The sequence below is a fragment of the Sapajus apella genome, unplaced genomic scaffold, assembly GCF_009761245.1.
Source record: "Sapajus apella isolate SASKATOON/1434 unplaced genomic scaffold, GSC_monkey_1.0 scaffold36, whole genome shotgun sequence".
Classification (NCBI taxonomy): Eukaryota; Metazoa; Chordata; class Mammalia; order Primates; family Cebidae; genus Sapajus; species Sapajus apella.
In genome coordinates this window covers 16,629,779-16,642,641 of record NW_022436976.1, presented here as the reverse complement: position 1 = coordinate 16,642,641, position 12,863 = coordinate 16,629,779, and the positions used below count along the sequence as shown (strand labels likewise).

At 37.4% G+C, this 12,863-nt stretch overlaps 1 long non-coding RNA gene across 1 annotated transcript in view; it reads right to left on the bottom strand.

Moving 5' to 3' along the window:
• The window catches only part of LOC116563854, a 16,878-nt gene extending 6,674 nt beyond the window's left edge, over positions 1–10,204 (bottom strand). The window contains exons 1-2 of the long non-coding RNA XR_004274602.1: positions 10,194–10,204; positions 6,663–6,666 (exon numbers count right to left, since the gene is read on the bottom strand). This is a non-coding gene — a long non-coding RNA (uncharacterized LOC116563854). The remainder of the gene's footprint in view (positions 1–6,662; positions 6,667–10,193) is intronic.
• Between the last annotated feature and the right edge of the window lie 2,659 nt (positions 10,205–12,863).

Below are 12,863 nucleotides of genomic sequence, written 5' to 3'. Positions count from 1 at the left end.
CAGGCAATTCTCCTGCCTCAGCCTCCTGAGTAGCTGGGATTACAGACACGTGCCACCATGCCCAGCTACTCAGGAGGCTGAGGCAGGAGAATTGCCTGAACCCAGGAGGCGGAGGTTGCGGTGAGCCGAGATCGCGCCATTGCACTCCAGCCTGGGTAACATGAGTGAAACTCTGTCTCAAAAAAAAAAAAAAAAAGAAAGAAAACAAAATGTAAACCTGAAAACATGGAAGTGGCTTTATAACTGGAAAGTGGATAGAGACTGGGAGAATTTGGAGGAGCAAGCTAGAAATAGCCTAGATTTCTGGTCAATGGAACATTAAGGGCAATTCTGGTGAGGAATTAGAAGAAGAGTAGAGCTGTACAAAGAGTTTGAAACTTCTTAGAAGTTACTTAAGTGGTCATCACAATAATGTTGTTAGAAACATAGACAGAAACCATTCTGATGTGGTCTCAGATGGGAATGAGAAAGAAGGTACTTGAAACTGGAGTAAAGTTATTCTTGTCATACAGTTGCAAAGAACTTGGCAGGATTGTGTCCATGTCTTAGGATTTTATGGAATGCAGAAATTAAGAGTAATGAACTAGGATATCTGGTGGAAGAAATATCTAAGGATAAAAGCATTCCAGCTACTGTGTGGCTACTTGTGAACACATGCAATGAAATGTGAGAGAAAAGAAATGACTTAGTGATGAAATTTATGATTGAAAGAGAAGCAGAATAAAAAGATTTGGAAATTTTGCATTCTGGACAGATGAAGAGTGAAAAGGCATGTTTGAGAGAAAATACTAAGAGTATGGCCAAGTAATTGCTAAAGAGAAGCATATGGCTAGAAGGGAGCTAGGTGCTGTTCAACAGCACCACGGGACAAAGACTCCAAAGGCATTTAGATCTTGTCCTTCCCGTTACAAGTTCAGAGCTCTAGGAGGGCAGAATGTTTTGGGACGATGGGTTTGGCACCCTCCATGAACTCACTACCCAAGGCTACGTCAGGACTCTGCTTCCCACATTCCAGCACCATGCCCCTTAGTCACCCCAGCCATGGCTCAAGCAGGCCCAGGTATACTTCACCCCACCACTCTGCAGGTTACAAGCTATAAATGGTGGTGGTGTCCAGTGGTGCTAATTCTGCAGGAATGCAGAATGCAAGAGCCGTGCATGCATGGCCACTTTCACCCTAGATTTCAAAGGATGTTGTGGACAGCCCAGGGACCCAGAGAGTCTTCTTGCAGAGATGGAGCCACTGCAGAGACCTCTTACCCTATTAGGGCAATGTGAAGTGGAAATGTGAGGTCGGATTTACCATAGAGAGTTTCCACTAGGACAGAGCCTAATAGAGCCGTGGGAGTGGGGCCATCACTAAGACCTCAGAACTGTAGACCAACGAGTGTGCAATGCCAATCTGAAAAAGCTGCAGACACTACATTCCAATTGGAGAGAGCTGAAACATGGCCTTAGCCCAGAAAAGCCATAGAGACATGGCTGCCTGAGGCCTTGGAGACCCAACCACAGTACTTGTGTGCCCAGGATGTAGGACATGGAGTCAATGGAAATTATTCTGAAGTGTTAAAATAATGGTGTTCTCTGTTGAGTTTTGGACTTTCTTGGGAACAATTACCCTTTCTTTTTGTCTTGCTCCTTTTGGAATGGGGCTGTCTATCTGCACTTGTTCCACCGTTGGATTTGGAAGCACTTGAATTGTTAATTTCACAGTTCCACTGCTGGAGAGTAGTTTGCTTCAGGATTAATTGATTCTTGAGTCTTACTAATGTCTGATTCAGATGAGACTCTGGATTTTGGACTTCTGAGTTGATGCTAGAACTAGTTAAGGCTTTCAGGGCTACTGGTATAGAATGAGAGTATATTATATGTGAGAAGGACATGGGTTTTGGGGGGTAATGGAAGGAATTCTATCATTTGAATGTCCTTCTGAAACTAATGTTGAAATTTAAGTGCTGTTGAAACAGTGAAACAGATGTCAGACCTTTAAGAGGTGATTAGGTCATAAGCTCTGCTCTCATGAAGGGGTTAATGCTGTTATTGTGGGAATGGGTTAGTTATCATGCGAATAGGTTCTTGATAAAAACAATGATGCTTGAGCTCCATCCTCTTCCTATCTGGTGCTCACTTGCCCTGCTGCCTTCCTCCATGGGATGACATAGCACAAAATGCATGACCAGATGCTGGCACCATGCTCTTGGAATTTCCAGCCTCCAAAACCATAAGCCAAATAAACTTCTATTATTTATAAATTACCTAGTCTGTGGTATTCTGTTGTAACAGCAGCAAATAGACTAAGACACATGATACATTAATTTTTATCCTCATATGTAATTTACATGCATACAGTGAGATTACATGTACGCTTCTGTGTCTGACTTCTTCCTCTCAATATTGTATTGTGATTTCTTCATGTTGTTGCCTGCAGCAGCAATTTCTTTCATTTTTATTTCCGGTCTGCATCAATATAAAATATTTGCATTCATTCTTTTGTTGATATTTATTCTACCATTAAATGTTGATAGCATTTATTTCTAGTTTGCAACTATTGTGCTAATGCTGCTATGAAAATTCTTATATGTCATTTTTTAGGTTTATGCCTTGTCTAGAATTGCAGGACTATAAAATGCGTATCTTCAGCTTTAGCAGATACTACACTTTTCTAAAGTAGTTGACCTATTTACACTTGTACTAGCAGTGTATGTGAGAGTTGCAGTTGCTCCACGTCTTCATCCACAGTTGATATTGTCAGTTTTTAAAATTTTGTAGTTGAGTATGAAATGGCATCTGATTGAAGATATAATTTGTATTTTCATTTTGATTAATGAGGTTGAACACCTTTCAATTATGCTTATAGTCAATAAAATATATTCATTTTGTTCAAATCTTTCACTAATATTTCTATGGTGTCTAGTGTCTTTTTTATGGTAATACAAATTTTGTTCATACCATGGGTTTCAGTTCTTTATAACATATTTGTATTTCAAATATTCCTATTTATTCTGTGGCTGGAGTGTTCATCCTACTAATGGAGATTTTGAGGAACAGATTTTTTTAAATTTTAATGAAGTCCAATTTTCTATCTTTCCCTTTGTGATGAATTTTTTTCATGTTTTAAAAATATTTGCCTATCTCAAGGCCACAACAATTTTTTGGTGATATTTTCTAGAAGATGTATTGTGTTAAATTTCACATTTGGGTATAAAAATCATATATTTATGTATGTGAATTAGGGGTTAATGTTCTTTAATCCCCTTTAGTTATACCAGTCAGTCTAGCATCAGCCATTTAAAGCATCATCATATCTTGTTCACTGTCAGCTTGTTGTAAAGTGATCATATGTTTGTTCCTGAGCTTTATGTTTTATCAGTCTATTTATCACTGCTTGCACAGTACCATACTATTTTAAATGTACTAGCTCTGTATTAAGTTTGTATTCCTGGAAGGAATAAATCAACCTTGTTGTTTTAAAATCGTGTCTTTGCTATTTTTGGCCTTTTAGGTTTCCATAAACATTTTGAAATTGGCTTGTCAGTTTTTGCTACCCAACCCCCCCAAAAAAGTGTCTTGGGCTTTTAATGGAGATTGTATTGAATCTAAATTTTTGTAGCCTTAAAACATTTGAGGTAGGCAAATATTTTTAAAATATTAAATATTTTTATAAGTAAACCTGTTTCTTCTTTAGAAGAAATAGCATCTTTATAATACTGAGTTTACTAATCTATGGATATTCAATATTCCTTCATTTATTTGGGTCTTTGGTTCAAAGAGAGATTGTTCATTCTCTTTTGTCTTGGTCAGTCTTGCTAAGAAGTCAACATTTTATTTGTTTTTACAATTAATCAACTTTTGGACCTCCTTTGTTGTATGTCTGTTTTTATTTCATGGAAGTCTACTCATGTTGCTTTATTTGCTTTTTGACATATTTTGGAATATTTTCTTTCTCTTTTTTTTGCGACAGGGGATTATAATCATTAATTTTCGCTTTCTTGTTTTCTAATTTATGGATTTATATCTTAACATATTTCTTCAGCTGTTCTTCATGTTTTGATAAGTCACATTCAAATAATTTATTCTGAATATGTTGAAATTTTTATTTCAATAGGTTACTTATAAGTGTGTGGCTTAATTTCAAATCATTTGGGGATTTTCTAGCTATATCTTTTATTATTACATACTAGCTTAAGTTCTCTGTGGTCAGCAAATTTTCAGGATTATCATGAGATTTGCTTTATGGCATAATAAGCAATCACTTTTGGTAAATGTTCCATGCGTGATATGGTTTGGGTCTGTGTCCCCACCCAAATCTCATCTAGAATTGAAATCCATAGGTGTCGAGGGAGGGACCTGGTTGGGGGGTGATTGGATTAGAGGGGCAGTTTCCCTCATGCTGTTCTGATAGTCAGTGAGCTTTCATGAGGTTTGTTTGATAAGTACTTGGCATTTCCTCTGAGCTCTCTCTGTCTCTCCTGTCACCTTGTGAAGAGAGTGCCTTGATTCCCCTTCACCTTCCACAATGATTGTAAGTTTCCTGAGGCCTCCCCAGGCAAGCAGAACTGTGAGTCAATTAAAGCCTCTTTTGTTTATAAATTACCTGGTTTCAGGTAGTATCTTTATAGTAGTATGAGAATGGATTAATACAAGGCATATTTGAATCCAATGTGTTTTCTTCATTCATTGATGCTGTGTTTTAAACATGTAAATTAGAACATTTTGTTAATTATGGTATCTAACTCTTACTAATTTTTTGGTCTGTTTTTTTCCTCTCAGTTACTGACAGAGGTATGATAAAATCTCTGGCTGTAGTTATAGGTTTTCCTGTTTCTCCTATAATTCTGCCAGTTTTTGCTATGGATATTTTGGATCCACGTAATTAATTGCATACAGATTATGGAATAGTGTGTTTCTACTGAATCAACACTTTTTTATTGTGAAAAATATCTTTTTTCCCTGGCAATATCCTCTTACATTGAAGTCTAAGTTGTCACCTATTAGTATAGCTCTCTTGGTTTCTCTTAATTATGGATTTCATAGTGTACCTTTTTTCATCATTTTACTTTCAATCTTAATCTGTCTTTATGTTTTTCATTCTAGTATTAAAATCTTTAACTGGGTGTTTGACATGCATAATGAAAATACTAATTTATTTGTATTTTAATTTATCATATAATTTTTTTCTTCTTTGTTCCATCTCTTCTTTTTTCTTTCCTATTACTATCTTACCTTATATTTGTTGGATCAAGCATGTTTCAGTATTTGTTTCCCTATTAAGCTTGTTAGTTACACCCTCTTTTACTGTCCTAATTATTTCCTTAGCGGTAACAGTAAATATTACATTAGTACAATAAATGTACTAATTTAAGGTAGAATGTACCTTAATTTCCCATTTTGTAAAGTTTTTAGAACAAAACTCTTATTTCACATCTAACTTCTGCCCTATTTTTACCATGCATTGCAGTTACACATACTATGAAACTACTCAAGACAGATAAAAAGCGAACCAATTATTAACTGATTGTTTCTCAGCCCCAAACCCAACTCTGTTTGCTTGCTTTTCTAAAACTCAGGTGGCACCCTCTGAATGTTTTCCTTTGCCATCTGGAGTAAAGCTAGACTTTGTCAGTAGAGGACACCATGACGACAACAGAGAACAATAACAGCAAGGAGACACTCTTTCTGGCTGGGGTATTCCATGTTTTTAGTTAGCATGAATACCCTGCAAACCTTACAGACAAGTTTCAACCAGATCTTCAGGACTGGCTCTCTTCACCCTATGGCCATTTCCAAGTGCACCAATTGCGCTGTTTTGGCAGCTGTGGCTGAACCCATTTCTCCCCACCTCATTTCAGGTTTTGAGAAGGTCCACTGCACTGCTTGCCCAGCAGCTCTGGCCACACCTGCAGGCAACCACCTTTCCTCTTAGAGGGTTTTTTCCACATGTCAGCTCTAGCCTGCCCACACATCCCCGCCCTGGCCAGACAGTTCTAAAGATCATTCCTGGCCTGTTACCTCTGGCATCTTCCTTCACAGCTGTTAGGCAGCATTTGCTGTAGTAGTCATGCTCTCTTTGAAGAAGTCTGATCCAAGATGGCCAAATAGGAACAGCTCCAGAGTGCAGTTCCCAGGGAGAACAGTGCAGAGGGTGAGTGCTCACCGCATTTCCAAACAAGTTTTCACTACCCCCAGACCAGGAGATTCCCGGGTCAAAAGTACCAACAGTTTTCAGTGCAACAGCTTCAGCTGGTGCCACTTCAGCACACAGAAACTCACACAAATTTGGGCGGCCTTTTTGGCTGGTGCCTGGAACGCCTGGGAGACAGGGCCACCCATTCAACTGAAAGGGAGAAGGCTGAGACAGGGAGCCAGGGGATCTGACTCGGCGGGTACCACCTCCACAAAACAAGCAATCTGAAATGCTCTGGATTGAGAGTTTTACAGCAAGCACAGCTGGATCCAGGGCCATCCAGCTTAATGGGGGGAAGGGCATCTCCCACTACCAAGGCAGTCCTCCACTACTGAGGCAGTTCACACAGCAGCAGGGCAGAGCCTGCAGCAGCTCAGCAATGCCTCTGCTGGCAGACTGTGACTAGATTACTCCATGTGGGGAAGGGCATATATGAAAAAAGGCAGCAGTACAACAGGAACTCATAAATAAAGCCAACCTTCCTAGGACAGAGCACCTGGGAAAAGAGGCGGTTATGAGCTCAGCTGCAGCAGACTTAAAGGTACCTGTCCAGCAGCTCTGCATGGAACAGCAGAGCTCCCAGCACAGCACTTGAGCTCCTATAAGGAACAGACTGCCTCCTCAAGAAACTCCCCGACTCCCATATACCCAAAGAGACACCTCATAAAGGAGAGCTCAGGCCGACATCTGGCAGGTACCCTTCTGGGATGAGGATAGCAGAGGAAGAAACTGGTGGCAACCATTGCTGTTCTGCAGCCCCCGCAGGCAATCCCCAGGTGAGCAGGGTCTGGAGTGGATCTCCAGCAGTCCTGCAGCAGAGGGGCCAGACTGTTAGAAGGAAAACTAGAAGCAGAAAGAAATAGCTTCAACATCAACAAAAAGGACGTCCACTCAGAGACCCTATCTGAAAGTCACCAACTACAAAGACCACAGGTAGATAAATCCACGAAGATGGGATAAACCAGCACAAAAAGGATGAAAACACCAAAAACCAGAACACCTCTCCTCCTCCAAGGGATCACAACTCCTTACTAGCTAGGAATCAAAGATGGATAGAGAATGAATCAGATGAATCGACAGAAACAGGCTTCAGGAAGTGGGTAATAACAAACTTCTCAGAGCTAAAAGAACAGGTTCTAACCCAATGAACCCAATGCAAAGAAACTAAGAACCTTGAAAAAAGGTTAAATGAGATGCTAACCAGGATAAACAGCTTAGAGAAGAATATAAATGATTTGATGGAGCTGAAAAACACAGCACAAGAACTTCCAGGAAGTATACACAAGTTTCAACAGCCAAATCGACCAAGCAGAAGAAAGAATATCAGAGATTGAAGATCAACTCAATGAATTAAAATGAGAAGGCAAGAATAGAGAATAAAGAGAGAAAAGAAATGAACAAAGCCTCCAAGAAATATGGGATTATGTGAAAAGACCTAATCTACATGTGATAGGTGTACCTGAATGTGACAGACAGAATGAATCCAAGCTGGAAATACTCTTCAGGATATTATCCGGGAGAACTTCCCCAACCTAGCAAGGCAGGCCAATGTTGAAGTCCAGGAAATACAGAGAATGCCACAAAGATATTCCTTAAGAAGAGCAACCTCAAGGCACATAATCAACAGATTCACCAGGTTGAAATAAAGGAAAAAATGCTAAAGGCAGCCAAAGAGAAAGGTCGGGCTACCCACACAGGGAAGCCCATCAGACTCACAACGGATCTCTCAGCAGAAACCCAGAAGCCAGAAAAGAGTGGGGGCCAATATTCAACATCCTTAAAGAAAAGAACTTTCAACCTAGAATTTCATATCCAGCCAAACTAAACTTCATAAGTGAAGGAGAAATAAAATCCTTTATGGGAAAGCAATTGCTGAGAGACTTTGTCACCACCAGGCCTGCCTTACAAGAGCTCCTGAAAGAAGCCCTAAACATAGAAAGGAACAACCAGTACCAGCCACTCCAAAAATATACCAAATTGTAAAGACCATCAACACAATGAAGAAAATGTGTCAACTAATGGGCAGAACATCCAGCTAGCATCAAAACGGCAGGATCAAATTCACACATAATAATATTAACCTTAAATGTAAATGGACTAAAGACTCCAATCAAAAGACACAGACTGGCAAATTGGATAAAAAGTCAAAACCCATCAGTGTGCTGTATTCAGGAAACCCATCTCATGTGCACATACACACATAGGCTAAAAATAAAGGGATGGAGGAATATTTATCAAGCAAATAGAGAGAGAGAGAGAAAAAAAAAAAGCAGGAGATGCAACCCTAGTCTCTGATAAAATGGACTTTAAGCCAAGAATGATCAAAAGAGACAAAGAAGGGCATTGCATAATGGTAAAAGGATCAATGTATCAAGAAGAACTAATGATCCTAAACATATATAAACCCAATACAGGAGCACCCAGGTACATAAACCAAGTTTTTAACAACCTACAAAGAGACTTAGACTCCCACACAATAATAGTGGGAGACTTTTAACACTCCACTATCAATGTTAGATGGATCAATGAGACAGAAAATTAACAAGGATATCCAGGACTTGAACTCAGATCTGGACCAAGCAGACCTTGACATCTACAGAAATCTCCACCCCAAATCCACAGAATATACATTCTTCTCTGCACTGCATGGCACCTATTCTAAAATTGACCACATAATTGGAAGTGAATCACTCCTTAGCCAATGCAAAAGAACAGAAATCATAACAAACAGTCTCTCAGACCATAGTGCAATCAAATTAGAACCTGAATTAACAAACTAACTCAGAACTGCACAGCTTCATGGAAACCGAACAACCTGCTCCTGAATGTCGACTGGATAAACAATGAAATGAAGGCAGAAATAAAGATGTTCTTTGAAACCAATGAGAATGAACACACAACATACCAGAATCTGTGGGACACATTTAAAGCAGTGTCTAGAGGGAAATTTATAGCAATAAATGCCCACCAGAGAAGCAAGGAAAGTTCTAAAATCAACACCCTATCATCAAAATTGAAAGGGCTACAGGAGCAAGATAAAAAAAACTCGAAAGCTAGTAGAAGACAAGAAATAACTAAGATCAGAGCAGAACTGAAGAAGATAGAGACACAAAAAAATCTTCAAAAAATCAAGAAATCCAGGAATTAGTTTTTTGAAAAGATCAACAAAATAGACCACTAGCCAGATTAATAAAAAAGAAAAAGGAGAAGAATCAAATAGATGCAGTAAAAAACAATAAAGGGGATATCACCACTGACTCTACTGAAATACAGATTACAATCAGAGATTACTACAAACAATTCTATGCACATAAACCAGTAAACTTGGAGGAAATGGATAAATTCCTGGACACTTAGACCCTCCCAAGCCTAAACCAGGAAGAATTTGAAAACTTGAACAGACCAATAACAAGAGCTGAGGTTGAAGCACCAATTAATTGCCTACTAACCAAAAAAGCCCAGGTCCAGATGGGTTCACAGCTGAATTCTAACCAGACGTACAAAGAGGAGCTGGTACCAGTCCTTCTGAAACTATTCCAAACAATCCAAAAGAAAGGAATCCTTCTCAAATCATTTTATGAGACCAACATCATCCTGATACCAAAACCCAGCAGAGACTCAGCAAGAAAAGAAAACTTCAGGCCAATATCCATGATGAACATAGATGCAAAAATCTTCAATGAAATACTGGCAAACCAACTGCAACAGCACATCAAAAAGCTTATCCATCACAATCAAGTAGACTTCACCCTGGGGATGCAGGCTGGTTCAACATACACAAGTCTATAAACATAATCCACCACATAAACAGAACCAAAGACAAAAAACACATGATTATCTCAACAGATGCAGAGAAGTCATTCAACAAAATTCAACAGCCCTTTATACCAAAAGGAACATATCTCAAAGGAACATATCTCAAAATAATAAAAGCTATTTATGACAAACCTACAGCCAATAGCATACTGAATGGACAAAAACTGGAAGCATTCCCTTTGAATTCTGGCACTACACAAGGATGCCCTCTCTCACCACTTCTATTCAATATAGTATTGGAAGTTCTAGCAAGAGCAATTAGGCAAGGAAAAAAAAATAAAGGGTATTCAGTTAGGAAAAGTGGAAGCCAAATTATCTCTATTTGTCTCTTTAAGTCTTAGTTTATCCTTTTTAGTAGTTAGTTATCTTTGACATCTACAGTTCTTCACATCAGATTTTCTTTGTTCTAATAACTGGTTTGGTTTCTGTCTCCTGATTAATATACTCAAAATTTGTGTTTCCATAATTTAGCATTTCTGATGCTTTTCCTTCTGCATTTCTGCGATTCTATCTGAGAGCATTCTGTTTTTGTCTAAGAGTACTCTTTAGTGTTCTTTGTAGTGCATATCTGCTGATGATAAATTATTTCAACCTTTGTCTAAAACAATTTTATTTCACATTACTTAATAATTATAATTTTGCTTTGTGTAGAATCTGAGGTTAGCAGTTATTTCTCTTCAGTACTTTAACAGAACTATTTCTTGTTGGTTTTAACATTTCTATTGATGAGTCAACTGTCATTCCCATTGATGTTCCATTGAAAATAATGTGTCTTTCTGTTTGCTCTTATAGAAAAAGTTTTAGATTTCCTTTGTGTTTTTAAACAGATTTTACTATTGTGTGTCTAGAAATGGTCTTCTTCACACTTTTTTCTTCGAGTTTATAGAAATTCTTGAATCACACTGACTTGATATGTTTCATTAGTTTTGGCAAATTCTCAACCACTTTTTTTTTCCAAAATTAGTTTTTCCCCAGTTTCTTTTCCTCTTCCTTCTGTGACTCCAATTATATTAAATCTTTCAATCTTTACATGCCCCTTCCACTCGTGTAATTTTTTTTTGTCTGCACATCAATTTGCACACTTTTTATTGACCTGTCTTCTAATTTACTATTATTCTCTCCTGCAAGGTCTAATTAGTTGTTCAAATAAATATACCAGATATTGTATTTCCACTATTAATTTCTCATGGACAGTATTTTCATATATAAATATTTTTTTTACTTAGACAAGTTGCCTCCACATGTTCCTCTGTTTCTGTGAACACAATAACATGCTGTAAAGTTCTGTTCCATTAACTTCAGTATCTGGATCACACATGGATCTATTTCTATTGCAAACTTTCTTCATCATTTGCTCTTGCTTCCTGTTAATTGATTAAGCAGCAGAAGTTTTATAAAATTTACAAATATATACTTATGCATACCTTGCCTGAGTTTTTATTGTTTTATTTTTATAATTTTTGAAGTATTTTCAAAATAAAATATAGATTCTATATCTAAAGAAAAATAAAGTTTACTCTGACAGGAGTTTTTCTGCATGTCTATCTTATTATACAGCATAATTCTAGAACTACAGTTATAATTAAAGTCCTTGTTATAAACCACTACATATTTACTACTGGCCTTTTCAATTTATTCTGGTATCTTCTAATACCTTTCTATGGAAAAGTATGTGTAGCATATTTTAGGAAAGACTATACACAGGGAATATTGAATAAATACCATCTTTATTAAGGGAGTAGGCTGCATTTGGGAGAGATTTACTTTTTTCTTTATGCATTCATAAGATGAATATAGAACAAATAATTATTTTTTAAATGTAATGATTGCTATTAAAATGAAGAAGAATCTACCAAGCATTTAAAATTTTTATAGACCTTGTAAAATCAGTAACACATAGGTCACAGCTAGACATTTAATTTCTGGATATATGTCATCATCAGTTAATATTTTAAAGCCAGAGAATTTCATATTGAAAAAACGTTTGTGGAGAAAAAGCAGCTGTGTAGGTACATGACTGTGAGCAAAGACAGGGAAGAAAATTACATATGATACAGAGAAGAAAATTACATATAACAAAAGCTAATTTTCCAACTATTTTTATATTCCGCCATTGTGGATAAGTTATATTTGTATAAGTCATATCTAAATATAACATAACAAGTATGCTGAGAAAGGGTATTAAAATAGAATTGCCTGGGCCTGAGTGTTAACAAGCAACAGAGGCAGACTCCAAATTTCAGTCTGGAAAAGGTATTTTCTTCCTCTATTTTACTCCTATATCTGCGCCACCTCCTGTGGGTATAAATAAGAAGCATTTTTCATAAGCAATACTGTCTGCCTAGGTTAATTTGCCCTGGGACCACTGCTATATAATTTTGACACCTACTCTCTCCTATGGCCCAATACTCTAACAGTCATATTTACATAATAACTTATAGAGGTGTAACTACCCCAAATATCTCAGTTTTCAAACATTGGACATTGATCCATATGTCTTCAGTGATAATGAAATTGGATCTCCAGAGATCTCTATATTTTTAGTAACAATACTGTTAATTATGCAATGAGATACATATAAATGCAATCAATGTTCTTGTTTTCTATGTTCCACAAAATGGCTAAACAATTCTTTCACAAAATATGAGCTTATGTGTATGATGCTCCGTATTAACAAGATTGAGTGTCAGAATATTGTCTGCTAACTTTAGGACCTATAAAATGTTTAACTTTAATAAAAGGAAGAGTAAATAATTATGCAGTAGGAACTCAATATGGCTTGTTAAACAAATCTTTGATGTTGTTTATCAAAATTCAGTATAAAGCATTGAACACCATAGACTGAAGTTCCTGGATTTCAAGA